We start from the raw sequence: 208 nt of genomic DNA, 5'->3' as shown, positions 1-208 counted from the left end.
GTGTGTGTCTTGTAAAGTGTAATCGATCATCCCCCTTTCTGTTTTGTAACAATGATAAAATGTGATTATGGTACTTCAATGCATGAGTTTTTGAGGGCAAAACAGAATAAGCTCAGAGAAATTGTACTAGTACATGCATCTCTTTGAAGAGGTACGTATTTCCTAATGCTAAAAAAAGTGAGGGTTTCATGATGATCAGATAAGGGGA

The sequence above is a fragment of the Saccostrea cucullata genome, unplaced genomic scaffold (genome assembly GCF_032062105.1).
Source record: "Saccostrea cucullata isolate Sc308-1 unplaced genomic scaffold, CSIRO_AGI_Scuc_v1 ctg7067, whole genome shotgun sequence".
In the NCBI taxonomy this organism is placed as follows: domain Eukaryota; kingdom Metazoa; phylum Mollusca; class Bivalvia; order Ostreida; family Ostreidae; genus Saccostrea; species Saccostrea cuccullata.
This window is presented reverse-complemented; position numbering follows the sequence as displayed.